This window comes from Somniosus microcephalus, chromosome 12, assembly GCF_052327205.1.
Source record: "Somniosus microcephalus isolate GS21.2 chromosome 12, FLI_Smic_1.0, whole genome shotgun sequence".
Taxonomy (NCBI): domain Eukaryota; kingdom Metazoa; phylum Chordata; class Chondrichthyes; order Squaliformes; family Somniosidae; genus Somniosus; species Somniosus microcephalus.
Genome location: NC_140998.1, coordinates 188602320 through 188616733, shown reverse-complemented (window position 1 = coordinate 188616733; position 14414 = coordinate 188602320). Strand labels below are relative to the sequence as shown.

The following is a 14414-nucleotide window of genomic DNA, read 5'->3' as shown; positions in this document are numbered from 1 at the left end:
AATAGCATTGGAAGCTGATGAATCAACTGACGACAGGGTGCTAGAATCGCCTCCGCACCAAGAGCGAGACACTCGGGAAAGGCGTTATCCAGGAAGAATCAGGAAGCCTCCCCAGAGACTGAATATATGAATGGACTATTTTCATATAACATTGTATATTAAAAATGTTAATTGTTAAATGAGTATTATGGTACTGTTAATCTAAAAGGGGAGGAATTGTAATGTGTGTAATGTATATATACCTTAAGGGAGAGAACTACTTTTTACAGCTCCTGTATACTGTAGTACCGGCAGTGACCACACCTGCATATAAACCCTGAGTAGTGATCTGTACACTTAGTTCTAGAGTAACCCTCATTCAGTAAACACCTGTTGAATCGTTCCCTGCAGTCTGTTGTCTGATTATTGAAGGACACAACATTAAGATACACGGACATAACAGGAGGGGCATTAGGACGGGCTGCGTGCTTTGATTATTTACAAGCAGCTAGAGATGGCAGCAGGAAGGGACCGCGCCAGAGAGGGGAGGGGGATCCAAGGATGTTTGTTGACGCATTGGTAGGGGGCCGGCAGTGCAAAGTGTTAATAGACACAGGAGCCACAATCTCATTGGCAGACTTACCCTTGCCCCGAACGAAACTTTCTGTTAGTATAGCAGGAATCGGTGGACGAAAAATCAGGGCTTATAAGAGCGAAACAGTCTTACTAGAAATTGGATGTATAATAATACCTACACAGTTGTGGGTATGCGAGAACACCGAAGGAACAATCCCAGGGATAGGTATACTGCAAGAAGTAGAAGCTTTAGTTGACCCTAAAGCGAATGAAGTGTACTGGCCACCAGGTTATAAGTCAAACAAACAGGCAGGCCTGGGGAACAAAGTAGAAATGGCCCAGCCTATACAGGATTTGATCAAAGGGGGGTAGCCAAAGGAAAAAGTGTAAACCTATATAGATAGTCGGATGCCTTTGGGGTGGTGTCTGATTACATGATAGCCGAGAGTAGGCAGGAATATCTGACACCAGGAGAAGGACCCGTAAGACACAAGAATATCATCAAGGAATTAGTAGGAACCTCTCTCCTACCCAAAGAGTCCGTAATAATAAATTAAAGCACACAAGAGGATGGGCAGCTAAACGAGCAACTGAGAGAGGGAATCTGACCAATGAAGCCCAAGTGTTCATGTTGAATCAAAGTGTGAAACCACAACTGTCTTTCAGTCAGGGATGTTTTTTGGGTTGCGTGAAGTGACGCAATAATGTTTAACTCCACCTTCAAAAGCCTGCGAAGGAGTTAACCCTTTCCACTGATAGCTGTTTGAGTTCACCAAGCAACAACTTCAGTATTACTGAATAGAATTTAAAGATATTGGACATTATTAAATTTAAGTTTCTTAATGTTAAGTTAATATTGCCCCACAGTAACAGAAGGAAAATTAGGATTTGATAAATGGAAGTTATCTTATAAACTAATCGCAGCACCGTCTCAAACGGCCAGGAGACTGCTTGGGAGGCTGTCCTGTTACCCAGAGATAAATCCATACAGATAGTTAGAGATATGAGCCAGAACCCCGCAGCTATGATGGGAGTGGAGGGAGAGGAACACTGTTGCACCAGTGAGGAAGAATCAGAATATGTAGACAGAATCAGGGAGTTGCCTTTGACACAGGCAGACCTAGAGCTATATGTGGACGGGTCCCGTAAATATGTTAACGGAACACCACGCACAGGTTGGGCCGTGGTGACCGGAGATGGCACTGTCCAGAGGGAAGGAAGATTACCAGGGGGTAGTTCAGCACAGGTTGGGCCGTGGTGACCAGAGATGGCACCGTCCAGAGGGAAGGAAGATTACCAGGGGGTAGTTCAGCACAGGTTGCCGAGCTGACAGCATTGACAGAAGCATTGAAATTGGCAGCAGGGAAATGGGTGAATATCTATACCGATAGTCAATATGCCTTTGGCATAGTACATGACTATTTGGCAGCTTGGAGTAGAAGGGGGTATATTGCCTCAGGTGGCAAACCCATACAGCATGAGGAATTAGTAAAGGAATTGGTCGCTGCTTCAGGGTTACCCACTGGAACAGCTGTAGTAAAGGTAAAAGCCCACCAGAGGGGGAGCTCTCCCACAGAAAAGGGAAACAGAGCCGCCGACCTTGCAGCCAGAAAAGTGGTGGAACAACAGATTGCAGCAGCAAACAAGAGCAACACAGAACCAGAAATACAGATAGACATAGCTGCATTGCTGGAAGATATAGATATATCCAAATTACATAAGGAAGTATCCCAGGAGGAGAAACAGCTATGGGAACGAGGAGGAGCAGGACAAAGAGCGGGGGGAATATGGAGGAAAGAGCAACAGATATGTGCACCAGGCTGTACACAACAAGAATTAATGAAAATGTACCATGGGAGATAACACACAGGTATATCCAATATGTTAAACAACCTCCAGCAATGCTGGTGGTGGCCTGGAATGAAACAAGCTGTGGACAGATTCTGTAGACACTGCCCCATATGTGCGCAGTATAACATAGGGAAACCTGTCAAGGTAAAGTGGGGTCATCAGCCGAGACCGAGAGGCCCATGGGAGAAGTTGCAGATAGACTTTACTGGACCTCTACCAAAATCAAAGGGGAAAATGTACTGTTTGGTAATAATAGATCAATTCACTAGATGGGTTGGAGCATTCGCCACTAGAGATTGCACGGCAACGACCGTAGCAAGAATAATGGCAGAGGAGGTTGTACCACGATGGGGGGTCCCGCTGTAGATTGATTCAGACCAGGGAACACATTTTACAGGGAAGGTTATAAAGGAAACATGTGCATTATTAGGTATTAGACAAAGGTTCCACATACCATACCACCCTCAGAGTTCAGGGATGGTGGAAAGGATGAACCGGACTTTGAAATTACCCTTAGCTAAAGCAATAGAAGACACGGGGAAGGGATGGGCAGAGTTACTCCCAAGTATACTGATGAGACTTAGAGCAACTCCAAATAGAACCACGGGGCTGACACCTTTCGAACTAATGACCGGACGAACAATGACACTGCCGGAAGGAGTCGCTACCGGGGGTGAGGATGTAGGGCCCCTGAAGGATAGAATTAGGAGATTTATTAAACAATTGTGTATGCAATTACACGCTCTCAGACATGAGGCCAAAGACCAACAGATTATACGGGATCTAGAACCAGATGCATGGGACGACCAGAAGGGGGTCCCAGCTGTAGGGAGCAAGGTGATGGCAAAAATAATACCAGCCAAACCGGGGTTAGCACCCAGATGGTCAGGGCCTTACAAAGTATTAATGAATAGTGACACATGCGCTCGTGTAGATGGGTCCGGAACGGGTAAAGGAAGGTGGAAACACTGGGCTCAGTTAAAAATATATAAGAAAGACAATGAGTAAACCAGAGATGGTGCCCTTTTTGACAGAGTGAGGAGTATACTAGAAGATATAAAGAATGGGAAGGGGAGTTACTACATATATCAATAATGGGATGTGTATGATGATAATGTTATATGCCATAGTTTGCATCTTCAGGTATGTCTGGGGACAGAGCCACAGAACAAGAAATGAACCCGATGTACAGCATTTTGAACTGATAAAATGGATAAGAGCAGAATAATTCTAACTGGCTGGTGACGACCAGCCCCCTTTTTGTAATTACAGGAACATTGGACGTCCGGAATGAGATAGAGCGTCCTCGCCTTGATCCTAAGGATGAACATAAGTATTGCCATTGTCGAGGGGGATTAGTGATAAGGAAAACACCGGATGAGGTGTACTTTAGTGTAACACATAGAGTTATTAAGGTTGCCATTAATATGAGTATTTTAGAGATGCCCGCGGTGTGTAACAATCATACAAAACAAATATGGAACTCCCTGTGGGTAAAACAATTAGAGGGTCCACAGGGGAAATCTCTCTTACAAAGACGGAAGAAACGGGGAGTATTGGAAATGGCCGGAGCAGGGTATGCAGCCGGGTTAGCAACAATTAATAGCTTGGACATAGAAGGAGTAAATGAAGGAGTAGAGGAACTACAAGCAAAAATAAAAAGGCTACTAAAACAAGCCACTGGAAATAGTCAGCAATTGGCACTGGCAGGAAAACAAACAATAATGCAATTGTTGGGGGTGGAAGAGATAGTAGCCCCCCATGCAGAAACAATCAATACAATTATTGATCGACTTGACAATGCTTCTCGCCAAACCCATAAGGAACTAGTATGTGCCATGTATGGCTCATGGCTACTGTCAAATGCTCAGCACAACATGAGGCAAATAAATAATGGACAGATCCCTGACTGGATTACTAATGAGGATCTGAAACCTTGGATTGACACAAATAAAAGCCTATGTAAGGGGCGTAAAATGGGACAAGTATACCGGGCAGGCAATTGTCTGACCCCATGGACTAAGGCTTTGTACTAGCAATCCCACAACTCCCGGAAGAGGGACAGCCCCTATACGATGTGATTAATATAGGAGAAATACAAAGGGAAAGTTGGGTTAAATATCATGATGTCCCTACCAAGGCACTTTGGGAAGGGGATGAAGATAATAAACAGAAGAATGGAACCTTAAAGGGGGTGGTAATGGACGGGTGCCACCACAAGGGAAGGACATGGGCGCGCACACACCCCCCCACCGTGGGAGATACATCCGAGTGCGGATTCACAAGAACCACCAATTGCACCCTTGAGGTACACCCAAGGGGGATACACCGGACAAGGGTAGCACCAAAGAACAACGGGACATGTTGTGTCACCACAACTGAACAGAAATATGAATATCAAGATCTGACTTGTCCCATTCCCCAACCAAACTTTTGTTTTGATCCAAAGATATCTACACAGATAGGACATCAATATATACACCCACCAAGACCGCAGGAAGCGAAAACATGGTCACTTGATAGTATGGTACTTAATAAAGAGGTTGAAGCTCATGTCATACCAGGGCCCAAGGCAATTCCTAAGTTAGAGGAAGAGGAGGCTTGGAAGAAATTACAGCAGGAAACAAAGGAAATTTTAAAATATTATCATAAAATAGAGGAAGACTTAAAAAAACAACAAAAAGACATTAGTACAACATTAGCGGAAACTCCTTGGTACAATAAGATCTGGAATTGGGGGCTAAATGTCGATATACACCCCTGGATCAGGATCATGTCACACGTGCTGGTAGTTGTGCAAGGCGCCATATTAATGATCCTTTTGTTCTTACTTTGTGGATATTGCCGATGGCGAAAGAACCGCAACCTAGCACAGGCCATAACCAAACGAATAACAAAGGAAGAAGAGAAAGAAACACTGTTGCTAACCACCAACAAGCAAGGGGTAGGGCGTGAGGAGAATTATTATGAAGATTGTGTTTAGGATTGCGGAAGTATGAGCACTAGACACCCTGGCTTGGTACCACTAGGGCGACGGTCCTCATAGCAAACAATCTTAAACTGCAGCATATTGGCCGTATTGGGTCAAAATGACCAATGGGCATAAGGGGGGACTGAAGTAGCCAAATTACTGTTATACCTTAGTTTGTATGTTAGCCATAGGCGTAATTAGTTTTAATATTAGAATATGTATAATGCAGCACCAAGGTACAAGGTGGAGATAATGGGTTAACCCCTACCCTGAGTTAAGCGATATAGAGGTCTGTATTTCCTTTGTTCAGCTAAAGGTTTAAACGTGATTAAATGACTTCAAGGCTGGAAGATTAGACTGCAGAGGGAAGATGAGGGAGGAGTTGGGTATTCAGGCGAGCAAACACATATGCAGATAACGCCACTTAAAACTGGCTGATAGTAAATCACACAATAAGGTTCCAGTCTTCAAAGTCTAATTAGGATATGCTTGCTTTGCAGAAAGTCACCCGAGACGAGGCCGAATGTATGGGCCTCGCACCCTTAACCAAGTCTGCTATCTTAAGAAAACATTCAACAAGCGAAACCACCTGGCTATGGGCAAATGGCTGGCTGTAAAGTAATAAAATGAGGCCCATGGTCAGGAGGTGACAGAATTAACTGATAACAGAAATGTGGGAATATGAGCGCAGGAAGATGAAATGTCACGGTTTATAATTGCCATTTGGCTATAACTCTGTATATACTGATGAGCTTTATCCCTGCCCCTAGGGAGGGGAGTTTGATTTTTGTATAACTGTGATTGTTGCTCGGGAACTGGTGGAGTCGGATCTGAGGAGAGACTCAGAAGGTTCTCCCCAGTACTGTGAATAAAGACCGTTTTGAACCATCCTTCACTCGAAGTCTGTCATCTGTACCAAAGCTAAGCGTCGACTTTGTATATCACTTAGTCCGCTCTGAGGAGGAAAGGGTTAAGTGTCGACCTGACAACACCAGGTCCACTTTTCAGGTTACAGCACAAAGCAAAATAATGCTGAACAAATATACAATTGTAAAGAAAAGATATTCAAATTCACAAGTCTTTGGAACAAAAGCACTTGATATTTTGCTGAAATGGCTCTGCAGACAGGTTATTTTTCAAGCACACTTTGTGGAAGGGAAAGAGCAAACGCTTAGTTCAAAAGCAGAGCAGCAAATTATTCTTTAAAATGTTATTACCAAATGGAGGGAGGTCTTTAAATTGCACGTTCTTGTGTGATGGATACTGTGATACAGCTGGGACCTGGAGGGCCTGATTTACTTTCTGCTGCTGCTTCTGATGCTGTGCCCCTGATCTGGGAGCAACTGGAGATGTATCTGAAAGTTTCCCTGCTTTCTTTTCTCCTCTGCTCTTGGCTACTAGATACCAATGAAGAAAAAAATTACATATGTACAGGTTTCATTGAAAAAGCAAGATTCCAACTTACAATTTTTAAATCACTTAACTTGCTGTCACTTATAAAGATATGTATTTCTTGGAATGGGGGAATGAAACATGCTGCAATTCAGCTTTGTTTGAAATGCTTTGGTATTAGTTGATTTTATTTTTATTTTTGGTCCCTGCTGTTTTTGTTTCAGAAGTGTAACATCTCGTGCAACAATGTCATCATGCTGCAGGTCACAAGACTCTCAGCTGCAAAGGACAGTTTGTGAAACTATAGTTGCCCTTTAGTTTTACAAGTTGTGGAAAGGAATAAACACAAAAAAGGTTGAAAAATCTTTTCCTCCACCTCAGGTGGAATAAAAAATATATAGTTTTCAGTTTTACTTTTTAAAACATTGTTGAACTGGTGCAATGAACTGGAGCCCCAGTGAGCTGTACCAGAGTGAGCTTTTAATTCCAGCCATGTACTCGCTTCAGAGATACGTCCTGAGCAGAGTGAAGACAGTTTTCTAACCCAGTGAACTACCTATTCTCCATACTTTTGCATCAAGATATATAAGAAATAGTGCATATCGCACATGCCCCTGTCCTCATATCTTGGGTGTCACAATTGCACCTGATTGGCTTAAATTTCATATTCATATATTATGGTCGATTTTAATGTTTTTTGATTTACTGTTTTAGCCTTACTTATTTTTCTCTTTGTGTCTCCATCTTTTTTCTCTGTAGGGAACATGCGTGTGGGCCAGGGGGGTCACACAGCTCTGGGCCAGGGGGGTCACGCAGCTGTGGGCCGGGGGGGTCACGCAGCTGTGGGCCAAGGGGGGTCACACAGCTGTGGGCCAAGGGGGGGTCACGCAGCTGTGGGCCAAGGGGGGTCACGCAGCTGTGGGCCAAGGGGGGTCACGCAGCTGTGGGCCAAGTGGGGTCACGCAGCTGTGGGCCGGGGGGGGGGTCATGCAGCTGTGGGCCAGGGGGTCACGCAGCTGTGGACCAAGGGGGGGTCACACAGCTGTGGGCCAAGGGGGGTCACGCAGCTGTGGGCCAAGGGGGGCGGTCACGCTGCTGTGGTCCAAGGGGTCACGCAGCTGTGGGCCAAGGAGGGTCACACAGCTGTGGGCCGGGGGGGTCACGCAGCTGTGGGCCAAGGGGGGTCACGCAGCTGTGAGCCAAGGGGGGTCACACAGCTGTGTGCCGGGTGTTCACACAGCTGTGGGCCAAGGGGTCACGCAGCTGTGGTCCAAGGGGTCATGCAGCTGTGGGCCAAGTGGGGGTCATGCAGTAGTGGGCCAAGGGGGGTCACGCAGCTGTGGGCCAGGGGGTCACACAGCTGTGGGCCAAGGGGGTCACGCAGCTGTGGGTGGTGGGTCACGCAGCTGTGGGCCAGGGGGGTCACGCAGCTGTGGGCCAGGGGGATCACGCAGCTGTGGGCCAAGGGGGGTCACGCAGCTGTGGGCCAGGGGGTCACGCAGCTGTGGGCCAGGGGGTCACGCAGCTGTGGGCCAGGGGGTCACGCAGCTGTGGGCCAGGGGGTCACGCAGCTGTGGGCCAGGGGGTCACGCAGCTGTGGGCCAGGGGGTCACGCAGCTGTGGGCCAGGGGGGTCACGCAGCTGTGGGCCAGGGGGGTCACGCAGCTGTGGGCCAGGGGGGTCACACAGCTGTGGGCCAGGGGGGATCACGCAGCTGTGTGCCAAGGGGGGTCACGCAGCTGTGGACCAAGGGGGGTCACGCAGCTGTGGGCCAAGGGGTCACGCAGCTGTTGGCCAGGGGGGTCATGCAGCTGTGGGCGAACTGGGTCACGCAGCTGTGGGCCAAGGTGGGTCATGCAGCTGTGGGCGAAGTGGGTCATGCAGCTGTCGGCCAGCGACCACTGATGAGAAATCAAACCTGATTTTATTCTTGGCACATCTGGAGTTACTCTTACTTTACATGGAACCCTTATTTGTTTCTTTCTTTTCACAGCAGTTTCAAAATGTTTTTTCACTGCAGTCTTTACAATTGTGCAAGTCTGCAATGGATTATATGCAATTTGTTTCTATGGCATGCAGAGAGCCAAGTAGCCAGGAAAAGGGATGGGCAAAACAAACTCCACAAAGACCAGCACAGAAAACAGCAAAGTACAAAAACATTGAATAATTTTTTTTGAAACAGCAAAAATTTACCTAAAAATAGTGTGCAAGGAATAAATTATTTTAAATAAATTATTTTACATTTATTTCTTGCACTTATTGTATATTTTTGCTAGTATATTTTTCTTTTCTATTTTATGCACCTTTTCTGTTTTCAATGCTGATCTTTGTGGGGTTTTTAGCCGACCCGTTTTCATGTCCAATATCCCGTGTGCTTTGCCATGGACGTCTTACACCCAGTGAGAATGTATCATAGTTAAAAGGTCGCACTTCAAAAGTGCCAAAAGTATTTTAAAAAAGGCAAAAGAAAGCTAGCCAAATCCTGCTCTTTTTTTCCTAACATGGCCTACCGTCAGTGCAAGAATCAGGGATTTACAAACACGGTCAATTTTAAGCAACTGCAACCAATAATTAGCCTTTAATTGATCTGAGGATGTGACTATTCTAAACACTTCCTCAGAGGATGTGTCTGAGCAGTGGCCTTAAAAGGACGTTGAACACAGTTCCACATAAGAATCTACACATTACAACTGTGTGCCAGACCTTGGACTACCCATAAACAACACCATTGGAAATCAGTAGTTAACTGTTAAAAATCAAATCCTGGGCCATGTATTTCACTGTCTGGCACTTTTGTGAAGCCACCATAATATGTGTCAACCACCTCCAGGTCTCATGAGCAAATTTTTCTGAATTAATGAGTGCAGCAATAGAATTTATTAACTATACTGATTTGTACTGTTTTCAAGATACACATATTCTGGTAGATGCTAATGGTTTAAAGGAAATAGAGCTTTAAAGTGCTATTTGTGTCCAAATGCTATGGGGCATTATTTTTCAGTCACATCAATGGAAATGTGAACTAGAGGCCTGCAAATTATTGACACAAGAAAAACTTTACCAAGGGCCATTTTTTCCAACTTAGTCCCAATACAGCATTTCTGTTATTTTCAAGTCTGGTTATAACCTTTTCATGAAATGAAGATTCCATTGCAAACATTCGCTGTGCCTATTTGTTCCATGGAAGTAAGCATTCTGCCTTTTTGTGTGTACTATTCAGCCTTTATATAACAATTTACTGAAAAAATGAATCATGCTTTATTTACAATATAAAATCTCTTTTATGGTTCTCCAAACTGCAAATCCAGTTGGCTCGAGAATTAATGTGGATGTGTATTGCTAATCCAAGTAACTCATTGTTTTCTCCTCTTTGCAAGTCGCATTTTATGGATACAGATGAAACACGTTTTCATTTTACTGCATAATCCCATTTGAAATATTGACTGCACTTCTCCATGATTTAAGACATCTGTTACCCGGTCCCTTAGGTTTACAGCTTGCCAATTGATACACCATCAGCAATGTATAATATACTCAAATGTGTTTCTATTAATTTTTTATATAAATTCCATGGCTGAAACAAAATTCCACATAATTAATGCAGCTACAGTACAAGACAGTCAATGAATCTGCTCTGTAAGCATTATCTTAACCATTTAACTATCAAATAATCCAGAAATTGAGATTTTAAACATGTACTTTTGGCAGTATAGCATCTACAATTACAATATAACCTGTCTCTATATTACTTGTTAATTGTAATACTTACAAAAAAATAAAATAATTAACAAAAGGGTTAGTGTAACCATATTCAGAGCCCATGAAGATAATTACATTAGATAGTTTCTACCCTTGTCATTATATTGGTCCTCACCAATTTGAAAAAGTATCACTCTCAGGACCTTTCGAAAAGAAAAACTTTAAAGGATTTCTCATTAACACATTTTTGCATATTTCAAATCTATCTGTAGGTATTATGGACATTTTGTTGAAATAGTCAAGGGATCTGACTTGGAGTTGTTGAACCTGCACATGTAAATGAGATTATCGCAGCCTCATTAATGATCAATGCTCACAAGAAGATAAAACATGGAACAAGGAAAGGTAATACGTCCCATTTCGCCCATTCCTTTCTAAAACCATGTAAAATCTGCACTACTGTGGACTCAACCCAACCCATGCAACTCCCCAAAGGAATGTCCTGCAAAGTTTCATCCAAAGGTAAAGAGAAAAACACCAGAACACCGATGTAATCTTACATCCGATGCTATACACTATGGGCAGGATTTTCATTGGGCCGTGGAGGCGGGATTGGAGGCGTATGGGGGAGTTAAATTGCAAAAACTGGCGTGCGGGCCAAACCCGCCTCCAAGCAATTTTCATTAATTCGTGTCTAATGGTCAAGTCTCCGTCCCGCCTCCAAGATGCGGGATAGGCCATTAAGGCCCTTACCAAGCACTAAATTGCCTCTATAATGCCATTTTGAAAGGCCTTTGCAATTTTAACCTTTTTCCCACGTGAAACACGCCTGTTCTGAAACACGACGGTGAAAGCTGGTGGGAGCACAATTGGATTGCTGACTATCAGCTGCAGCTCAACCATTTAAGTGGAGATTTGATCAGCCATCATTTGCAGGTGGTAGGACTTTGTAGTCTCAGGTCTGGGGGAACTTTTAGAAGGCATAACCACAGCTGTGGAAGTTTGGAGCCTGACACCCATCTCCAGTGTGACCTCCTGGGAAACCCCTCTCGCCACCTTCACTGAGCGCTTCCTCAACTGAGGCATATACCAGAAGCATGGGAGCCATTTATTTCCTTCCCTTCTGGACATTAGATGAGGACGAAGACCAGCCGCAGCACCAGCAGAACCAGGAACAACAGCAGCACCAACAGCAGCAGCAACAACAGGAGCGCCAAGCTTCTGCTCACCCACCTGAAGATGCACAGGCCAGAAGGGGCCAGCGCATGGAAGCCTGTCAGCGCAGGAGATACCACCCAAACAGGGTCTACAGACACAGGGTCAGCTATCTCAACATGTCTGAGCAGCAGTGCCAAAGGCGGCTCCGACTTTCACGGGAGGTAGTGGGTGACATCTGTGCAATGCTGCAAAAAGACCTGCAGGCCAGAGGACCAAGTGGACAACCCTTAGCAGTGGCCATCAAAGTCACCACCGCACTCAACTTTTTTGCCTCAGGCTCATTCCAGGGATCAGCAGCAGACATCAACGGCATCTCCCAGGCGGCCGCACACACTTGCATCACGCAGGTAACCGATGCCCTCTTTGCCACCGCACACAATCACATCCATTTCACCAATGATCAAGCAAGTGTCACGGCACGTGCGGTTGGAATAGCTCATCTGGCAGGCTTTCCAAGGGTGCAGGGCGTCGTTGACTGCACACATGTGGCCCTTAAGGCACCCCATCGCAATCCAGATATTTTTGTCAATCGCAAGGGCTTCCACTGATTTAAAGTTGCTCGGAGTTGGGAACCAGGCGGCGGGGTCCCGCCCGCCAGTTTTCGCGATTTTAACCCCCCCCCCATGCCTCCAATCATGCCTCCAGGCCCCATTGAAAATCCAGCCCTGCGTGTCTCAGTGAGGATTCTTCAATCTGATTGGTTGAATAGCCTTGCTGTTACTTGACCTGCTCACAGACGCCACAGATCCCCTGTAGTGGGCGGTGCTCTGGGAAAAACGTCGCATTAGAGCAAATCTGTAGTCTAAAGCTGGTCAAAACTTTGTGGGCAGATGTCAGCAAGGTGAACGGCAAGTGCTGTTCCTTCGCCGCTGATTGCAAAATCCGAGTCCTCATCATGCTTTTTATAGGAAGATACTGCTTTATCATATCTCTTAAAATCATCCAAAAAACATTTTTTTGGTTTTACTTCAAAATTGGTCCCCATGGGAATACTTCTCATTAATACCATAAATAAGAATTAAATATTTAACATCGTATGTTTTTAATTAAGTGTTGGTTTATTGCAGCCTTTCTAGTGTTTAAACTGTAATATTAGTGCATATTTCAGTGCTAAATACTTAAACCAGTTCACCCAAGGTGATTGTCATTTCACTGGACCTGCAAATTGAACAGCAATGACAGCAGCTTCAACCTGCTGAATGGGATTGGCATATTAGTCGTGAATCGGGAGCACTCAATTGATACTTAAAGGTTGAAGTTTTAAGTAAACATTCAGGCATTATTTTTAGTTAAAACACTGCATGTGAAAGAATGTTATAGATTGCTCCAGATGTTCTATCACAAAAAGAATTTAAAATCCTAACTTCATAATGGATTATCTCATTTTAATTATACAGAAGAACCATATTATAAATTATTTCTTTTGTAACAAAACATCATATTTAAAGTCAAGACTACTAGTATTTTAATAAACCATTTCAAAATTGTTATTTATTGTTTTTCACAACTGGAAGGAAATTGAATGTTTCCTTTAACCCACAGCCTAATGAAATCTGAACTACTGGTTGCTTCATTTGTTGATACAATGCAAATTAATTAACGTTTTCTCAAAGAATATAAAAAAGTTCCGTGACTTACATCTTTTAGTACTTGGCTCACACTGCAGTGACAAGGCCTGCAGGCTTTCTTCATCCATGTCAAGGTTAAGGTTTGCAAGGTACTGTTTTACTTTCCGAGCCATCTTTGCATCTTCGTAGAGTTCCTTTGCATTGAGAAACAAGCTGCGACGTACCCGTTTCTCGTCTAGCATTGCAGCATTTGTATTGCCGTAGCTCAACAACCTGCTGCAGGGGAAAGAGAGATGTCGCTGGTTTCAGCATGGAAGGTCAATGACTGGGACATGCAAAAGTCAGATTGAGGTCAGTCTTGTTCAAGCTCAAAATAACACTGCCTCATTCCAGTAAGTCAGACAGACAAAAATGAAGGAAACGGAATGAAGAGTGAAAGGGAAATAAAAACCAGCAACTACTCTGCAGATAGCCCTATCCTGCTTCAACTTGGCAATCAAACTTTACAGCACTATAAGCATCTCTGCCCACTGGTTTAAAAGAAGCTAAGACTCCGGCAGAACAGTTGGAGCAGGAGTTGAAGCTCATGCAGGGCTGATGTTAAATAGCAGTTATAATAAATCCTGACAATATTAAAAACAAAATTAACTAAATATTTCTCTACACCACTTTATGATCAGAAGGAAGGTACAATTTAAGCAGCCAATCTCTTCCACTCACAAAGAATGGAACTTTTCCCTCTACATAAGATAGATAAAGAGATACTGGGACTGCAATCCATCAGCAGCTTAGCCCAAAAATCACTGAATGCTGAGACTTCAAAAATCACTCCCATCATCTGAGCTACCAGGATGCCAATAAATACAGATAAATATTTAGAATAAAACTTTTCCACTACAGTGGAAGTATTTAACAAATTATGTATAAATATGTGGTTATTTTCCCTGTAAAAGTAAATTAAGTTAAAAAAATAAAATCCAATTTTCCATTTATAAGTACCTAAAGTTTATTAAAATGTATCTCTATCAACTACTGTCAAGGGAGATACAAACCCAACATTAAGCTGAACCACTGATGAAACCAGAAGTCAAACTCAATCCCTAATGCTGTAGGAAAGGGGAAGTATATTGTAATTATAATACTTAATTGTCCACATAATT

At 43.9% G+C, this 14414-nt stretch overlaps 1 protein-coding gene and 1 pseudogene across 2 annotated transcripts in view; one reads left to right on the top strand and one right to left on the bottom strand.

The window, feature by feature from the left end:
* Positions 1 to 14414, top strand: part of LOC147109776 (large ribosomal subunit protein bL17m-like) — a 642401-nt gene that overhangs the window by 447335 nt on the left and 180652 nt on the right. The gene's annotated exons all lie outside the window — the stretch shown is intronic.
* Positions 1 to 14414, bottom strand: part of LOC147109778 (rap guanine nucleotide exchange factor 2-like) — a 149600-nt pseudogene that overhangs the window by 44177 nt on the left and 91009 nt on the right. The window contains exons 8-9 of the transcript XR_015080153.1: positions 13325 to 13530; positions 6595 to 6774 (exon numbers count right to left, since the gene is read on the bottom strand). The product of XR_015080153.1 is annotated as a rap guanine nucleotide exchange factor 2-like (transcript). The remainder of the gene's footprint in view (positions 1 to 6594; positions 6775 to 13324; positions 13531 to 14414) is intronic.